Source organism: Symphalangus syndactylus, chromosome 2, assembly GCF_028878055.3.
Source record: "Symphalangus syndactylus isolate Jambi chromosome 2, NHGRI_mSymSyn1-v2.1_pri, whole genome shotgun sequence".
Classification (NCBI taxonomy): Eukaryota; Metazoa; Chordata; class Mammalia; order Primates; family Hylobatidae; genus Symphalangus; species Symphalangus syndactylus.
In genome coordinates, this window is record NC_072424.2 from 29,278,550 (window position 1) to 29,298,850 (window position 20,301).

At 38.6% G+C, this 20,301-nt stretch overlaps 1 pseudogene; it reads left to right on the forward strand.

Annotated features, from left to right (window-relative positions):
* Nucleotides 1–14,975: 14,975 nt before the first annotated feature.
* On the forward strand, nt 14,976–15,043 carry LOC129477472 (uncharacterized; annotated as a pseudogene).
* Nucleotides 15,044–20,301: the final 5,258 nt, after the last annotated feature.

Below are 20,301 nucleotides of genomic sequence, written 5' to 3' on the forward strand. Positions count from 1 at the left end.
ATTTAATCCCCATGACACCTCAAAACAAGCATTACTACCAATCCTCTCCATTTAACAGAAAGAAAACGAAGACTTGAAGATGTTCAATGATTTGCTCAAGGCCAGATATCCTGAATATAGAAGAGCTGAAATGGCATCTCTTGTCTGCATACCTCCAAGTCCTTTTTTAATGATGTCATACTATATTCAAGACAAGATAAATAAATTGGTATTAGACTGATAATAACTTTAATTATGCCCGTTCTCTGAATAGAAGATTTCATTAAAATAGGTGGAGACTAAGTCTCTTTGTAGATGTCTAAGAACTTCCTTTATGAATCTGGGTGTTCCAGTATTGGGTGCATATATATTTAGGATAGTTAGCTATCCTTGCTGCATTGATCCTTTTACCATCATGTAATGTCCTTCTTTGTCTCTTTTGATCTTTGTTGGTTTAAAGTCTGTTTTATCAGAGACTAGGATTGCAACTCCTGCTTTTTAATTTTTTCTTTCCATTTGCTTGGGAAATATACCTCCATCCCTTTATTTTGAGCCTATGTGTGTCTTTGCACGTGAGATGGGTCTCCTGAATACAGTACGCCAATGGATCTTGACTCTTTATCCAATTTGCCAGTCTATGTCTTGTAATTGGGGCATTTAGCTGTAGACTCCCACAGAATAATAGTGGGAGACTTTAACACCGCACTGTAAATATTAGATTAATGAGACGGAAAATTAACAAGGATATTCAGCTCTGGAACAAGCAGACCTAATAGACATCTACAGAACTCTCCACCCCAAATCAACAGAATATACATTATTTTCAGCACCTCATCACACTTATTCTAAAATTGATCACATATTTGGAAGTAAAACACTCTTCAGCAAATGCAAAAGAACGGAAATCATAAGTCTCTCAGACAACAGTGCAATCAAATTAGAACTCAGGATTAAGAAACTCACACAAGGCCTGGTGCGGCAGCTCACACCTGTAATCCCAGCCCTTTGAGAGGCCAAGGCGGGCCGATCACTAGGTCAGGAGATGGAGACCATCCTGGCTAATACGGTGAAACCCCGTCTCTACTAAAAATACAAAAAAATTAGCCGGGTGTGGTGGCAGGCACCTGTAGTCCCAGCTACTCAGGAGGCTGAGGGAGGAGAATGGTGTGAACCTGGGAGGCGGAGCTTGCGCCACTGTACTCCAGCCTGGGTGACAGAGTGAGACTCAGTCTCCAAAAAAAAAAAAAAAAAAAAACTCACACAAAACTCCACAACTACATGGAAACTGAATAACCTGCTCCTGAATGACTACTAGGTGTAAATAGTGAAATTAAGGCAGAAATAAACAAGTTCTTTGAAACGAATGAGAACAAAGATACAACATACCAGAATCTCTGGGACACAGCTAAAGCTGTGCATAGAGAGAAATTTATAGCACTAACTGCCCCAAAAGAAAGTGGGAAAGATCTAAAATTGATACCCTAACATCACAATTAAAAGAACTAGAGAAGCAAGAGCAAACAAATTCAAAAGCTAGCAAAAGACAAGAAATAACTATGATCAGAGCAGAACTGAATGAGATAGAGACACAAAAAACCCTTCAAAAAAATCAGTGAATCCAGGAGCTGGTTTTTTGAAAAGATTAACAAAATATATAGACTGTTAGCTAGACTAATAAAACAAGAGAGAAGAATCAAATTGACACAATAAAAAATGATAAAGGGGATATCACCACTGATCCCATAGAAATGCAAACTACCATCAGAGAATATTACAAACACCTCTATGCAAATAAACTAGAAAATCTAGAATAAATGGATAAATTCCTTGACATATACAACCTCCCAAGACTAATCCAGGAAGAAGTTGAATCCCAGAATAGAACAATAAAAAGTTCTGAAATTAAGGCAGTAATTAATAGCCTATCAACCAAAAAAAGCCCAGGACCAAATGGATTCACAGCTGAATTCTACCAGAGGTACAAACAGGAGCTGGTACTATTCCTTCTGAAACTACTGCAAACAATAGAAAAAGAGGGACTCCTCCCAAACTCATTTTATGAAGCCAGCATCATCCTGATACCAAAACCTGGCAGAGGCACAACAAAAAAATTTCAGGCCAATATCCTTGATGAACATTGGTGTGAGAATTCTCAATAAAATACTGGCAGACTGAATCCAGCAGCACATCAAAAAGCTTGTCCACCACGATCAAGTCGGCTCCATCCTTGGGATGCAAGTGTGGTTCAACATAGGCAAATCAATAAACATAATCCATCACATAAACAGAACCGACAACAAAAACTACATGATTATCTCAATAGATGCAGCAAAGGCCTGCAATAAAATTCGACACCCCTTCATGCTATAAACTCTCAAACTAGGTAATGATGGGACGTATCTCAAAATAATAAGAGCTATTTATGACAAAACCACAGCCAATATCGTACTGAATGTACAAAAGCTGGAAGCATTCCCTTTGAAAACTGGCACAAGGCAGGGATGCCCTCTCTCACCACTTCTATTCAACATAGTATTGGAAGTTCTGGCCAGGGCAATCAGGCAATAGAAATAAATAAAGGATATTCAAGTAGGAAGAGAGGAAGTCAAATTGTCGCTATTTGCAGATGACATGATTGTACATTTAGAAAACCCCATTGTCTCAGCTCCAAATCTCCTTAAGCTGATAAGCGACTTCAGCAAAGTCTCAGGATACAAAATCAATGTGCCAAAATCACAAGCATTCCTATACGCCAATAATAGCCAAATCATGAGTGAACTCCCATTCACAATTGCTACAAAGAGAATAAAATACCTAGGAATCCAACTTACAAGGGATGTGAAGGACCTCTTTAAAGAGATCTGCGAACCACTGCTCAAGGAAATAAGAGAGGACACAAACAAATGGAAAAATATTCCGTGCTCATGGATAGGAAGAATCAATATTGTGAAAATGGACATACTGCCCAAAGTAATTCATAGATTCAATGCTATCCCCATCAAGCTATCATTGACTTTCTTCACAGAATTAGAAAAAACTATTTTAAATTTCATATGGAATGAAAAAAGATCCCATATAGCCAAATCCTCAGCAAAAAGAACAAAGCTGGAGGCATCATGCTACCTGACTGCAAACTATACTACAAGGCTACAGTAACCAAAACTGCATGGTACTGGTACCAAAAACAAATATATAGACCAATGGAACAGAACAGAGGCCTCAGAAATAATGCCATACATCTACCACCAGCTGATCTTTGACAAACCTGACAAAAGCAATGGGAAAAGGATTCTCTATTTAATAAATGCTGTTGGGAAAACTGGCTAGCCATATGCAGAAAACAGAAACTAGATCCCTTCCTTACACCTTATACACAAAAAAACCTCAAGATGGATTAAAGACTTAAATGTAACATCTAAAACCATAAAAACCCTAGAAGAAAAGCTATGCAATACCATTCAGGACACAGGCATGGGCTAAGACTTCATGACTAAAACACCAAAAACAATGGCAACAAAAGCCACAATTGACAAATGGGATCTAATTAAACTAAAGAGCTTCTGCACAGCAAAAGAAACTATCATCAGAGTGAACAGGCAACCTACAGAATGGGAGAAAATTTTTGCAATCTATCCATCTGGCCAAGGGCCAATACCCGGAATCTACAAGGAATTTAAACGAATTTAGAAGAAAAAAAACACTCCATCAAAAAGTGGGCAAAGGATACGAACAGACGCTTCTCTAAAGAAGACATGTATGTGGCCAATAAACTTATGAAAAAAAGCTCATCATCACTGGTCATTAGAGAAATGCAAATCAAAACCACAATGAGATACCATCTCATGCCAGTTAGAATGGCGATCATTAAAAAGTCAGGAAACAACAGATGCTGGAGAGGATGTGGAGAAATAGAAAAGCTTTTACACTGTTGCTGGGAGTGTAAATTAGTTCAACCATTATGGAAGACAGTGTGGTGATTCCTCAAGGATCTAGCACCAGAAATACCATTTGACTCAGCAATCCCATTACTGGGTATATACTTGAAGGATTATAAATCATTCTATTATAAAGACACATGCACACTTATGTTTATTGCAGCACTATTCACAATAGCAAAGACTTGGAACCAACCCAAATGTACATCTATGATAGATTGGATAAAGAAAATGTGGCACATATATACCATGGAATACTATGCAGCCATAAAAAGGAAGAGTTTATGTCCTTTGCAGGGACATGGATGAAGCTGGAAACCATCATTCTCAGCAAACCAACACAGGAACAGAAAACCAAACACCACATGTTCTCACTCATATGTAGGAATTGAACAATGAGAATGCATGGACACAGGGAGTGGAACATCACACACCAGAGTCTGTTGGGGGGTGGGGGACTAGGGGAGGGATAGCATTAGGGGAAATACCTAATGTAGATGACAGGTTGATGGGTGCAGCAAACCACCATGGCATGTGTATACCTATGTAACAAACTGCACGTTCTGCACCTGTATCCCAGAACTTAAAGTATAATAAAAATAAGTGAAGAATTTAAGTAATGTAATAAAACAATAGAGCATTGTATGGGCTGCATATGTTTAAATGGAACAATCTCTGATGGCATCTCCTTACATATAAGTACCTAGTGTAGAAAGGTACTCTTCAAAAGGTGTGATCATTGAAGAGTGAAATATCCACTTCTTATCCAATTGTTCTTTATCTTAAATCAGAAGAACAATGAAACAATTCTGTGAAATTGTCTGGTTGTTCCATGTTTTGCTGTAAATAAGTACTTATCTATGCCACTCAAAGCAGCCAGTTTTTTTTTTTTTTTTAACTCTGTGGATCTCTAGAAAGAAAATTTCACTTAATTCTTATAAATAGTACTTATTTAGTATTGAAATTGATAGGAACAGGATACAGGGAAATTCTGGGTAGAAGAAGGCAGTTCCCTGGCCAAAGCCTCACCCTCAAGCCTAGAGACCTGTGGCCCTAGGTGGGAACAGGCATTTCTATTTTCATGCCCAAAAAAGTTGTCTTTTGACCTGCCATACACCCTTATCCTGTACCCATATAAATCCTGAACCCAAGGCTCCAGAAGCAGATGCGCAGGCAAGGAGACGAGACAAGCAGACGGATGGTGGAATGACAGCAGAGAAAGAGAGAAGAGGAAAGTCTGAGCTCTGAGAAAAGTTTGGCTAGGGGTGGTCAGAGAGCAGTTTAGCCTCTGGTTGGCTAAACTCCAGGGGAAGATCATTTTCCCACTCCATCCCCCCTTCTGGTCCCCATCCATCCCACTGAGAGCCACATTCATACTTCAAACCCACGTGTGATCTGATTTTTCTGGGACACTGGGCAAGAGCTCAGGAAACAGAAAGGTGTCACACTGTGCCTCTGCCCTTGTGAAAAGGCAGAAGGTCCTTTAAGCTGGTTAACACGTAAGCCGTCTGCAGACGGCAAGGCTAAGAGAGCATGGTAACACTGGGGCTGCAGGCACCCACCCCTAGACACTACCATGTGGCCAAAGCCCAAAGCACTTGCCCCGGCTCCTGTACCTGCCTGTCTGTGTGCTCCCCTTCCCCTCAGGGGTTTGAGCAACAGGAGTGACCCAACAGGCAAGTGACACCCCTGTCACACGTCCTGCAAGGGGGATCAGGGAACTCTCCCATTTAAAATCTATAATTGTTTTCTCAACATGAAACACACCAAAAGGAGTTTTCATACATGTCTATTCTTTCTTTTTTTTTCTTTTTTTTTATTATTATACTTTAGGTTTTAGGGTACATGTGCACAATGTGCAGGTTTGTTACATATGTATCCATGTGCCATGTTGGTTTGCTGCACCCATTAACTCGTCATTTAGCATTAGGTATATCTCCTAATGCTGTCCCTCCCCACTCCCCCCACCCCACAACAGTCCCTGGAGTGTGATGTTCCCCTTCCTGAGTCCATGAGTTCTCATTGTTCATTTCCCACCTATGAGTGAGAACATGCAGTGTTTGGTTTTCTGTCCTTGTGATAGTTTACTGAGAATGATGGTTTCCAGTTTCATCCATGTCCCTACAAAGGACGTGAACTCATCCTTTTTTATAGCTGCATAGTATTCCATGGTGTATATGTGCCACATTTTCTTAATCCAGTCTATCGTTGTTGGACATTTGGGTTGGTTCCAAGTCTTTGCTATTGTGAATAGTGCCGCAATAAACATACATGTGCATGTGTCTTTATAGAAGCATGATTTATAGTCCTTTGGGTATATACCCAGTAATGGGATGGCTGGGTCAAATGGTATTTCTAGTTCTAGATCCCTGAGGAATCGCCACACTGACTTCCACAATGGTTGAACTAGTTTACAGTCCCACCAACAGTGTAAAAGTGTTCCTATTTCTCCACATCCTCTCCAGCACATGTTGTTTCCTGACTTTTTAATGATGGCCATTCTAACTGGTGTGAGATGGTATCTCATTGTGGTTTTGATTTGCATTTCTCTGATGGCCAGTGATGATGGATTAAAGACTTACATGTTAGACCTAAAACCATAAAAACCCTAGAAGAAAACCTAGGCAATACCATTCAGGACATAGGCATGGGCAAGGACTTCATGTCTAAAACACCAAAAGCAATGGCAACAAAAGCCAAAATTGACAAATGAGATCTAATTAAAGAGCTTCTTCACAGCAAAAGAAACTCCCATCAGAGTGGACAGGCAACCTACAAAATGGGAGAAAATTTTTGCAACCTACTCATCTGACAAAGGGCTAATATCCAGAATCTACAATTAACTCAAACAAATTTACAAGAAAAAAACAACCCCATCAAAAAGTGGGCGAAGGACATGAACAGACACTTCTCAAAAGAAGACATTTATGCAGCCAAAAAACACATGAAAAAATGCACATGTCTATTCTTTCAACATTCATTCCTTGTTTCAACAGATATTTATGAAAGGCATAATCTGTTTCAACAACTGTTCTAAGTGCTGCAGATAAAACAGTGAACAAAGACAAAAAGTCCTTTGTTCTCTTGAGGGTCCTATTCCAGTGACAGAAGCTAGAAAAATGAATGGTGAGGAGATGATAAATAGATGTATGTAATGGGGTAGAAGATATCTGCAATGGGCAAAATAGAGAAGAGGGATTGGACATGCTGGTCATTGGGGTATCATGTTGATAATAGGCTGGTCAGGGAATGCCATATTGAGATGTGACATTTAAGCCAGGACCTGAGGCAGTGGAAGGAGTAAGCCCCCGGATTAGCTGAGGGAGAAGCATTCCAGCCAGAGGAAGAGGAGGCAGCAGTGTGTAGTCCCTCCAGCATGGTAGGGACTGAGTGAGGGAATGGAAGATTAGTAATAGTTGCAGCCACAGGGATAACAGAGGATCAGACAGTACAGGGTATTGCTATTGTCTTATAGGTCTTTTATTTATTTTTATTTTTTTAAGACAGATTCTTGCTCTGTCACTCAGGCTGGAGTACAAAGGTGCTATCTTGGCTTACTCAAACCTCTGCTTCCAGGGTTCAAGTGATCCTCCCACCTCAGCCTCCTGAGTAGCTGGGACTACAGGTGTGCACCACCACACCCAGCTAATTTTTGTATTTTTAGTAGAGATGGGCTTTCACCATGTTGGCCAGGCTGGTCTTGAGCTCCTGACCTCAAGTGGTCCACCCACCTCGGCCTCCCAAAGTGCTGTGATTACAGGTTTAAGCCACAGCCCCCAGACCTGCTCTATAGGTCTTTAGGGACATTTTGCTCTAAAAAAGTGGTGACTCTATTGAAGATTTTGGAGCAAAGAAGTGCCTTGATTTGATTTTTCCTTCACAGGGTCTTTTGGGCAACTGTGCTCAGAATGGGTCCCATTTTGCGGTTAATTCCTTATCTCGTTTCTCTCATGTCTTTTCCATATTTCACTGAACCATCTAGAATCAAACAGCTCTTCTGAATATCAAAAAGACTCAAAGTCTGGCCTATAAGATCTTCAGAGGAGAGACTGTCCTTCCCATTCTTCAATTTTCAGTATCTAGCACAGGGTCTGTCACATAAAAAGTATTAAATATTTGCTTACTGTGAGCTGAATGAATGCCTAAACAGTTCTGTTCTTCCGGGAGTCTTGACGCTCAAGATGGTTCGTCTTTTTTTTCTTTAATGTTTACTAATTAACTCAGGGAATTCATTCAATATCTTCAACCTGACAGTTCTAATATTTATTTACTCCTGATACCATAGATTTCTTCTATGTCTCTTGCTTATCTAACCTTTCTTCCTAACCTCCCTCTTGCTTTTATTCTAGCACATTTTCTTTTAATTATGCATATTTTATGTAAATATAATTTACTATAAAACTTTTGTTCTTTCATTTTGCTGAATTCTTAAGACTATGGACTCATTGAAGACTAGGGACTTCCTTCCTTCCTTCCTTCCTTCCTTCCTTCCAGAAAACAAATCGGAATGCCAATTTGGTTACATTGATGAGATGAGAAACTCCAAATTATGAAAACACAACCTGACTATATGGTTACCTTAAATTCTGTCAGAGCTATAGAAAACACTTCCTGTGTAAACCATCTACTCTCCTTTTCAAAAATGAGATCTCTTGCTTCCCAACTTCAAGAAGTCTTTCCTATTGTGAAATATTAGAGAACAGAAAAGTCAAAATGACTGCAGTCTTTCTTCCCTTTTTTGTGCCAGTTAAGTTTCTATAGTCGTATATTAAAATGTGCTTTTCAACATAATGCTATTCTTCCACTATTGGTCTATCTCCATCTGCACTACAATTCTCTAACATTTATTTTTTAAACATTTGCTGACTGTGTCCTCTAAGACACGTATGAGTGGGTACAAACGAGAATATTTACATAGATATGGAAATGATTTGAGAAGATGTTTTGGCACTGAGAGTTTTTTAATATTTCATTGCACATAAGCAGATTTACTAAAGGTCTTCAGAGATTCTGCTGTGGTTTCTGTTATAATGTCGATCATAATAGAATAAGCTGAATATAATGATACGTTATATAATGGTTTTGAAAGGCCATGAAGGTGAATAGCTTTTAAAGAAAAGAACAAAGTTGTTTTAAATTATTATTAAGCTTTTGGATCAAGGGCAAGGGTATCAATGCTGTTCACATGTAAAGATAATTTTTAATTGGGCTAGTGAGTATAAAATTTAGGTCATAATTATAATGAATACTTGCTGCTAGGAAGATTAGAGATAATAGGTTATATTCTTGTATCAGTTCTGCTTTGGGGCATCTGTTTTAGAGGCCAATCCAATAAAAGTTTCTTAATTGACATTATTTTTTGTGTGTCCTTAGCATATGCTATAGTTGAACTGAACCTTAATTATTGCTACGACCTCTCAAGGGTACTCATATCTCAGCTATTACAGTCTATTTCTGAGGCTTCCTTTTCTTTGTCCTTCTGGAGACTGGTAAATTATTTTCACTTTGAAATGCCTGGGTTTACAGGCATTCAGATAATGGCAGTATTTGATTTTACCATTACCATCTACCTTCTCTGCTTGGCTAAATGTCCAATTATGTGATTCTGTACAAAATGTTCATGAGGAACTTGAACTTCTTTTGTATCAATAATATTGCTTGCTTTCAGAAAGGTCTAATTTTTTAATAAAAAAGACATTATTTGATAACACCAGCACTGATGCCCAGAATTTTGGAGAACACAGTGGACTTTTAGAAAGTAGACTTTAAAATCCCAATTTCATATGTTGAATCATTAAAAATTGTGTTTCTGTGCTTGCGTGTATGTAGGTAATCTTCCAGTCTTCAGTGAAAGCAAAGGCTGGAAGATTACATGAATTTACTTTTAATCTATCAAATGATGGTTTTAGAACTTTTTCAGTAAATGAAAAAAACTGGTATAATGGAATCACTTAATGCTTTGAAGTCTTTTTTCCCCTTATCTGTAAACTTCCATTGAGCAATATAGAATAAAGTTTAATGGCTGATATCTTGGTGCTTGGTGACCTGGGTTCAAATCCTAGCTCTGCTCTTTGGTTGCTCTATGACTTTGAGTAAATAATTTACTTCCCTATGTTTGTATTTATTTAGCTATGATAATAGGCAATGTTTCACTCATTACGTTGTTTTGAAGGCCAAATGAGTTAATATATAAAAAATGTTTAGAAAAGTACCTGGCATAGACCAAGTACACCATGTTAGCTTTCATTATAGGGATTTCGCTGTTATTATTACAAAATCATAAGCATTTTCAGTTGACATCTGTTGTTTATGACAGCCAAGCATCCCTTTCTCTTTGCTTTGGAAAAATCTCTTTAATTTCCCATGGGAACCACGACTTCCACATTGTGTATGTCTTATCCTGCTTGGACTCTCAAACACAGAAGCAGTACTACCTTTAAGCTCAAGCGAAAGAAATCCTGAGACTCAGGACCTGTGCCTCAGAATCCCTTGAACTTTGGAGTCTTCTATGATGACCAGGACCAGCCAATGCAGCAGTACTATAGAGGCAGGGTGCTCCATCCTGCCCATAATGGGTTCTGGCCCTTTCCCTCTGCAGGCACTCTCCAACCCTCTACCCCCATAGGGGTTTGACCACATGCCCCAAGTAATTCTGGGCTGTTGACCGTGAAATTATCCCAAGGATTCATAGTGCTGGTCTGATTTCAGGAAAGTGACTTGGTAAGTAGAATGTTCCTTCTGACCATAATGCTATTTCCCTTCCCAGATTACATGAGATTGTGCTTCTAGAATAGTTATAATGCCCTGATTTGCTCTTGCTCTTGCTCACATTAAACACAGAAAGATTTTAAGGCTCTGGGCTATAAAAAATATACCACTGACCATTGGGCACAAGCTTTTGTGCTTTTGCTTGCTTGTGTTTTAAATATGGTATTGCCTCTAGTTAACAGTGTTAAAGGTGGTTTGTTGGCAGCAGAAGTCATTTACCCTATATGCTCTCCATTATTGGCTCATAGGGGACCCCAGGGGTACAGCTTTTTGGGAGCAGCCGTGCCATGTTCGTATGTTCTGAATGCTCCATGAAGCCAAAAGTCCAATCCAACTGGTGTCCTTTTTTGCTTCCAATTTTAAATTTAGTCAAAGACATAAACTTATTTCACTTTTACTCGAAATTGAACTAGAAGTCTTAGCCTATGCAATAAGGCAAGAAATAAAAGGCAGACATATAAAAGGAAGAAACAAAACATAGTAGATAGTATGACTCTACAAATGAAAACAACATAACCCTGGAACTAATAGGTGAGTTTAGAAAAGTCACGAGATAAAGCACAAAAACAACTGGGTATTTCTACACTAACAACGTGTATTTGGAAACCAAAATTAAAATTATTTCAAATAACAAAACTGATTAAATATTTAGCTATACATGAAAACAATATAGTTTTCAGCTCTATATGCTGAAAACTACAAAACACTGATGAAAGTAATTTTAAAAATCTAAATAAATGGGGAGGCATACCATGTTCATGAATGGAGAATCATCATGAGTGAAGAATCATCACAGGAAAGCAGAGACTCCTCCAAAACTTATTTATAAATTTAACTCGATACCAAAAAAATTTCAGCAGGATTTTATTTTGGTAGATATTGATAAGCTTATATTTGGTAGATATTGATAATCTGAAATGTATATTCAAAGACAAAAAAGTAAAATAGCAAACAATTTTGAAAAAGTTACCCAATTTTAAGATTTATTATAAAACTATATAATCAAGACAGTGTGATATTGGCATAGTAATAGATAGATCAATGAAACAGAATAAAGAGTCCAGAAATAGATTCATATATATATACAGATAATTTATTGTTGACCAAAATACAAAATCAATTCAATGAAGAGCTTTTTCATGGAACAATTAAATATCCATAGGCAATAAAACAAAAAAACAGGGTAATAAAACAGAACAAATCTTGATCTAAATCTTACAGCTTATACAAAAATAAACTCAAAAGGGATTATTGGCTTAAATGTAAATGTAAGACTATAACTATAAACGTTTTAAGAAAAACTTCAGAGAAAATGTACTTGACATTGAGTTTTGTAATGAATTCTTAGACATGACACACAGCATTGTTCATGAAATAAAAGTGTATACATTGGATTCCCACAAGAGTAGACCAAAACAACAAATAGAACTAAGATGTGATTCAAGTGTCAAAGGAAGAGAGTTGCAGTGTAGTGGGGAAGTGGAGATACACTTCTGGTGATTGAAAGCCCAGGAAGCCAGCATGAAGGCACTCAGCCTATGCAGTCCTGTCTCCCCTGCCTGGATTGGATCAGCCTGGAAGTAGGAGGGATTTCCCACTGTGCGGAAAAGGTAAGCAGAAGACAACCACCATCCTGATTCCCACCACAAACAGCTATAATCCTTACTACAAAATAATTCTACAATCCTTATCCCAGGATACTTTCACAGTCCTTGCAAAGTCTTGGGCCCACTTTGGAGCCCTGCTAGAAATTCATAGAGCTGCATTTCCCTAAATTAGGAGCACAAGGTGTTCACTCCCCACCTGCGACTCATCCCCTGTGAGACCAGCTTCTACAGCCTTAAGCCCGGGATTGGCTATGACTCTTGTCCTGCACATTGTGGAAATCAAACCCCACTGCCACACTGTCAGCCAGTAGAACAGTCCAGCAGTCTCACCCAGAGCACATACACCCTTAAGTTGGCCAAATACTATGTGCCCTCCCTTAAGTGGAGGAGGTCTCTGAGCCTACAAGCAGCTGATATGCCCCTGAGCCAATGCGGCTATAAGCCTGTGCTTGGGACCTGCGAAACAGCCCAGCAGCCCCCCTACTCCTCACAGGTAAGTTCCTGGTCTGCTTAATAGCCCTGCACCTCCAATAAGGGCTTACAAACAGTTCCGCAGGGTACTCCTAGCAGCCGTGTGCCCAGCCTGGCTAAGTAGCCTTGGATCCACATCCAGAGTTTAAGAGGCAGCCCTGTGAGCTGCCACTAACTGACATGTTGCCTGCCCAGCTAAGCAGCTGTTTGCCTATGTCCTGAGCCAGAGAAACGGCCCATAGACCATCTCCAGCAAACACACACCCCGGCCAACTGTGCAGCCATGTAACTCTGTCCCAGGCCTGAGAAACAGCTCTGTGGGCTGCTGCAGCAGGCACGCCCCCCTAGGATGGTTGAGCAGCCTTACACTTGTGTCCCACCTCTGAGGAAATGGCCTTACTAGATACTCCTGTCAGGCACACACTCAGGCTGACCTAGCAACCACAGGCTCATGAACAGCCCCATGGCTATAACTCCAGTAATCCAGACCTCAAGTTGACCAACCTACCATGTGTACTCACTCATTACTGGTTTTAGAAACAGCCTAAAAAGTCCATTCCTGGCAAAACCACACCACCATTGCCACAAGATCACTCAGTCTGAGCAACTGAGAAACTCAGAGACCTCTAGTGTGGATTACAACTGAAGATTCAACATGAAGACTACACTACTATGTCTACCTAGAACCAAGGCCAACATACCCCACAAAATGATATCCCAAGACTTACTCATACAAATAAATCTTTTCCTACAAAACCATATATAATTAGAAAAGATGACTTGATACATAGAAATCAACGTAAGGATACACCAACCATGACAATGCAAAGAAACATGCCATTTCCAAAAAAAAAAAAAAAAAAAACAGACTGGTATCATAAATATATAAAATGCCAGGAAAAGTTCAAAATAATAATCTTTAAGAAACTTAGTGAGATACAAGAAAATGCCAATAGACAATTCAATAAAATCAGAAAAGGAATTTTGAGAAATCCAATAAAATGATAAATACCATTTAATCAGAAATCTTGGAGCTGAAACATTTAATGAATGAAACAAAAAATAACTTCAACACCAAATTAGCTTTTTTTTTTTGGTTTTTTGTTCGTTTGTTTGTTTTAAGATGGAGTCTTGCTCTGTCGCCCAGGCTGGAGTACAGTGGTGTGATCTCGGCTCACTTGCAAGCTCTGCCTCCTGGGTTCATGCCATTCTCCTGCCTCAGCCTCACAAGTAGCTGGGACCACAGGTGCCCACCACCATGCCTGGCTAATTTTTTGTATTTTTTAGTAGAGACAGGGTTTCACCGTGTTAGCCAAGATGGTCTCGATTTCCTGACCTTATGATCTGCCTGCTTGAGGATAGGTCTTTTGAAATTACACAGGAAAGCAAAAACGAGTAAATAATAAAATAGAATGAAGAAAGTCTTTGGGATTTATAGGACAAATATTCCTATTAGCATTTCAGAAGAAGAGAAGAGAAAAAATGAGGAAAACATATTTAATTAAAAAAAATAGCAGAAAGCTTCTCAAGTCTTGGAAGGTGAACATCCAGACCTAAGAAGCTAAAAGAACCCCAAATAGACTCAACTCAAACAAGTCCTCTGTGATGCGCAATGTACTCAAATTGTCAAAAGTCAAAGATTATGAAAGAATTGTAAAAGCAGAAAGAGAAAAACATCAAGTCACTTATGAAAGAATCACCATTAGACTTACACTGAATTTTGCAGCGGAAACTTTATAGGGCAGGAGAGAATAAGACGATGTATTCAAAGTACTGAAAAAAAACTAGCAATGCGATTATTATACTCAGAAAGACTATACTTCAGAAATGAAAGAGAAATAAAATGTTTCACAGACAAAGACTAAGGGAATTTATCCCCACTAGACTAGGCTTAGAAGAAATGTTCAGGGTAATCTTACATCTCGAAGTGAAAAGATGATCACCATTATGAAAATGTGCAAAAACTATAAAACTCACTGGTACTCTGTGAGTTGATACTCAAAGGAGAAAGGAATCAAACCTTATCACTACATAAAACCACCCAATTGCAAAAATAAGATGGGAAGCAAATAAAAATTTATATAAAACAACCAGAAAACAATGAAGTGACAGGAGTAAGTCCTTATCAAGTCCTTAGATGATAAAAACTGGGTTAATAGATTAAAAACAACAATGAGGCCTAACTATATGCTGTTTATAAGAAACTCACCTACTGTGGTTTCTCTTCAGATTGTATGAATCGTTTGCCTTTTACTAAAGATTTCCATGGAGAGGAACAACTCTGAATACCATGCAGGACATAGGCATGGGCAAAGACTTCATGTCTAAAACACCAAAAACAATGATAGCAAAAGCCACAATTGACAAATGGGATCTAATTAAACTAAAGAGCTTCTGCACAGCAAAAGAAACTGTCATCAGAGTGAACAGGCAACCCGCAGAATGGGAGAAAATTTTTGCAATCTATCCATCTGGCAAAGGACTAATATCCAAAATCTACAAAGGAATTTACAAAAAAGAAAAACATCAAAAAGTGGGCAAAGTATATGAACCAACACTTCTCAAAAGAGGACATTTATGCAGCCAACAAACATATGAAAAAAAGATCATCACTGGTCATTAGAGAAATGCAAATCAGAACCACAATGAGATACCATATCATGCCAGTTAGAATGGTGATCATTAAAAAGTCAGGAAACAACAGATGCTGGAGAGGACTTGGAGAAATAGGAACACTTTTATGTTGTTGGTGGGAGTGTAAATTAGTTCAACCATTATGGAAGACAGTGTGGCAATTCTTCAAGGATCTAGAACTATAACTACCATTTGATCCAGCAATCCCATTACGGGGTATATACCCAAAGGATTGTAAGTCATTTTGCTATAAAGACACATGCACACCTATGTTTACTGTGGCACTATTCACAATAGCAAAGACTTGGAACCAACCCAAATGCTGATCTATGATAGACTGGATAAAGAAAATGTGGCACATATACATCATGGAATACTATGCAGCCATAAAAAGGATGAGTTTATGTCCTTTGCAGGGACATGGATGAAGCTGGAAACCATCATTCTCAGCAAACTAACAAAACAAACACAGGAACAGAAAACCAAACCCCATGTGTTCTCACTCATAAGTGGGAGTTGGACAATGAGAAAACATGGACACAGGGAGGAGAATATCACACACCGGGGTCTGTTGTGGGGTAGGGGGCTAGGGGAGGGATAGCATTAGGAGAAATACCTAATACAGATAATGGGTTGATGGGTGTAGTAAACCACCATGGCATGTGTATATCTATGTAACAAAACTGCACGTTCTACACATGTACCCAAGAACTTAAAGTACAATAATAAACTCACCTTACTGAAAAGACACACATAGACTGAAAGTTAAGGGATGGAAAAAGATATTCCATGTGAATGGAAACCAAAGGTAAACAAGAGTAGCTATACTTATATTAGACAGTACAGACCTAAGTTAAAGTTAGGAAGGCTATTATTACAAAGACAAAAAGTCACAAGTGCTGGCAAGGATGCAGAGAAAGGGCAATTCTTACACGTGCTGGAATGTAAAATAGTACAACCACTAAAAAGAACAATATAAGGTTCCTTAAAAAAACAACTATAGCCACCAGATGAGTCAGCAATTCTACAACTGGGAATATATCAAAAGGACGCAAATTATTATGTTGAGTAGACATCTGCACCCCCTTTTTTATTGCAATACTATAGTAGCTAAGATACGGAGTAAAACTAGGTGTCCAACAACAAATGAGTGGGTAAAGAAAATGTGATATATATACACAATGTAATACTATTCAGCTCTGAAATGAAATGAAATCCTGTCATTCACAGCAACGTGGATGGAACTGGAGGATATTATGTTAAGTGAAATGAGTCAGAAGCAGATACTTAAACATTGCATTCATTCATATGTGGAGGCTAAAGAATGGTGATTGGCTGGGTGCAGTGGCTCACACCTGCAATCCCAGAACTTTGGGAGGCCAAGGCTGGTGGATCCCTTGAGGTCTAGAGTTCAAGAACAGCCTGGCCAACATGGCAAAACCCCATCTCTACTGAAAATAACAAAAATTAGTCAGATGTGGTGGTGCATGCTTGTAGTCCCAGCTACTCAGGAGGCTGAGACAGGAGAATTGCTTGAATCTGGGAAGCAGAGGTTGCAGTGAGCCAAGATTGCACCACTGCACTACAGCCTGAGCAACAGAGTGAGATTCTGCCTCAGAAAAAAATGGTGACCTCATAGAACTAAAAAATAAAACAGGATACTAGAGGCTGGGAAGAGTAATAAGAAGGGAAAGTGGTATGGTTTGGCTGCATGTCCCCATCCAAATATCATGTTGAATTGTAATCCCCAGTTTTGGAGGAGAGGCTGCGTGGGAGGTGATTGAATCATTGGGGTGGTTCCCCTTGCTCTTCTTGTGCTAGTGTTCTCAGGAGAGCTGGTTGTTTGAAAGTGTATAGCACCTCCCCCTTTACTCTGTTTGTCTCTCTCTCCTGCTCTGGCCATGTGAAGATCATGCCTGCTTCCTCTTCATCTTCCGCCATAATTGTGAGTGTCCTGAGGCCTCCCCAGAAGCAGGAGCCTGTACAGCCCACAGAACCACGAGCTGATTAAACCTCTTTTCTTTATAAATTACCCAGTCTCCAGTATGTCTTGAGAGCAGTGTGAGAATGGACTAATACAGAGGGATAAGGAAAGATTTGTTAAATACATTACAGCTAGATAAGAGGAATAAATTGCAGTGTTCTTTATCAGAGCAGGATGACTACAGTGAATAACAATATATAGTTTCAAATAGCTAGAAGAAAGATATTGAATGTTCCTAACACAAATTGATGTTTGAGACAATAGGCATGCTAATTACCCTGATGTGATTACTATAGATTATATGTATCAAAACATCACTATGTGTCATAAATATATATAATTATTTGTCAATTTAAAAATACACTTGGAAAAATTAGACTTCATCTAAATGTTGATTTTGCAAAATATCCTATTAAGGAAATGAAAAGATAAACTACACATTAGGAGGAATATTAGCAAAATATATATATATATATATATTTATTTATATATACTTAAATATTATATATATACATATATATAAATATATATATAAAACAATTGATTTTAACAAGTATATATAAACTTCTTGTATTTTATTTTTGGTAAAGATGGGGTCTCACTATGTTGTCCAGAGTGGTCTTCAACTCCTGGCCTCAAATAATCCTCCTGCCTCAGCCCCCCCAAAAATGCTGGGATTACAGGTGTGAGTCACCACACCTATCCCCAGAATACATAACTTCCCAAACTCAATAATACGGAAATAAAAACAATTCTAAAAAGGGTTAATGACATGAATATACCCTTCCTTGAAGAGGATATAAAGTTGGCAAATATGCATTTAAAAAGGTATTTATAGTAGTATTGTAAATATTTTTAAATGTTCTGTGTATCATAATGTTTTGACATCTTGAAAAACTTTTCTGGCTGGGGAGAGACTGCCCCTCCTGGAGCTAGCCAATTCTTAGAAATAGCAAGGGCTCAGCCAGGAGCATGCATTTGAGGTGCAAACTAATCAATCCAGAGCCATGCCTCCTCTCTCTGGCCTCTACACCCCAGGAACCAACATTCCTCTTGCTTAATCATCTCAAAGCATGGTATTGGACACCTGAGGACAATCCCTATAGCTTAGAGTCCACCGACATTATTCAGACTAGCCAGGCTTAATCTGTTCTTTCTACCCTTTCTTTTCCTGCAGAAACTCTCATAAAGACTGTGGCCTACAGGGTCCTTCCACTCTGGTCTTCTGCTTCCTGACCACCTCAGTGTCTTTCCCATCTGGCCTTGCACGGCGTTCCTATGCCTCCTGTCTCTAAAATCTGTTAGTATAATAAACTTAGTTTTTCCCTGAGCCTCTCCTTTCTCTCATGTGGTCATGCCTGACTGACCATTTCAGAAAAGAATACCAAAAAAAAGTCATTAACACTTACAAATTGAAATCATGATAAAATATTACTACATATTAGAAAGGCTAAAACAAAACATTCAATAACATGTACTGACAAGGGTGTAGAGCAACTAGAACTCTTCATAGATTGCTGGTGGGATGAAAACTGGTACAGCCACACTAGAAGATGTTTTGGCAGTTTCCTACAAAGTTAACAGCACTCTGTTGTGTGACTCCACCAATCCCACTCCTGGAAATATATCTTAGAAAAATGAAAACGTATATTCACACAAACATCTCTACATGGATATTTACAGTGACTATTAAAAATTGACTCAAATCGGAAAAAACATGTTCTTCAACAGGTTAATGGATAAACAAACTGAGGTATATTTACACAGTGGAATAGATCAGACACAGCAACAAAAAGGAACAAACTTGTGATCCACACAACTTATACGAGTCTCAAAGGCATTGCAGTGAGTGAAAGAACCTGGTCTCCAAAGGTTACTACTGCATGATTAAATACTGAAAAAAATGAAACTGTAGGTATGGAGACTATCTCAGTGGTTTTTAGAGATTATAATTGGGAACAGAGGGAGAAAACAAACTGAAAGCTTAAGAGAGTATTTTGTAGCAATTTAACTTTCTGCCTATTGATTATTGTGGTGTTTACATGGATCTATGGATGTTAAAATTCACATAACTGAAAGAGTACCAACAAGTCAATATTGCTATATACATTTAAAAAAAATAAGAAGATTGTTAAAATACAAGGGCAAGAGAAAGTGAGAAAAAAATTTCAAAATACATGTCTGATAAAGGACATGCGTCTAGAATATATAAAGACCTCTTAAAATTCTATAATATAAAAACGTTCAAGCCTATTTAAAAATAGGGTTGAACAGTGTTTCAGCAAAGAAAAGAATTAGGGCCAAGAACAAGTACTCAGAATCAGTCATTTGGAAAATACAGATTTAACTATGAGAAGACAGTGCTACTTATTAGAGTGACTTAAAAAAGCTTACAGTCAGGTACTTGTGAGGATGCAGAAGATCTAGACCTCTCATACATTGCTGGTTGGAGTGTAAAATGTATTAGCCACTCAGGAAAATAGATTTGTAGTTTTTTTTATGAAGGTGTGTGTGTGTCATATGAGCTAGTAGTTCCACTCCTAGGGTTTTTCATTTGTTTTGTTTTGAGACAGAGTCGCTATGTTGCCCAGACTAGAGTGCAGTGGCGTGATCTCAGCTCACTGCAACCTCTGCCTCCCGAGTTTAAGCAAGTCTCATGTCTCAACCTCCCAAGTAGCTGGGGTTACAGGTGTGTGCCAACAGGCAAGGCTGATTTTTTTGTATTTATAGTAAGGACGGGTTTCACCAAGTTGGCCAGGCTGGTCTCAAACTCCTGACCTCAAGTGATCTGCCTGCCTCTGCCTCCCAAAGTGCTTGAAGTGCTGGAATTACAGGCATGAGCCACCATGCCTGGCCCACTCCTAGGTTTTTATCTGAAAAATAAAAACTTATGTTCACATAAATACATGACCATCAATGTTTA